This window comes from Arachis ipaensis, chromosome B02 (assembly GCF_000816755.2).
Source record: "Arachis ipaensis cultivar K30076 chromosome B02, Araip1.1, whole genome shotgun sequence".
NCBI classification, from domain to species: Eukaryota; Viridiplantae; Streptophyta; class Magnoliopsida; order Fabales; family Fabaceae; genus Arachis; species Arachis ipaensis.
In genome coordinates, this window is record NC_029786.2 from 99,900,594 (window position 1) to 99,900,878 (window position 285).

Here is a 285-nt window from a genome sequence, read left to right on the forward strand (position 1 = left end):
AATTTTATAATTCTAAAATCTAATTCTTTGTATGAAACTATATATGAGAAAGATGAGTTTACTTGTAAAGAGAACCGAAAAAAAAAACCTTAGAACAGGTGTCATTATTAGTACGGCTAAGATGAATTTGTGGATTTCAATAACTTCGATGGTGGTAAAACAAAAATTTTACTATAAATTTACCGGTTTTAAAATATAATTGGTGTGTTATGAGAATTGATTCTCTTCTAATAATGTAAATTAAATATTGGATCTAATATAATTTATTGATTATAATTACAGATC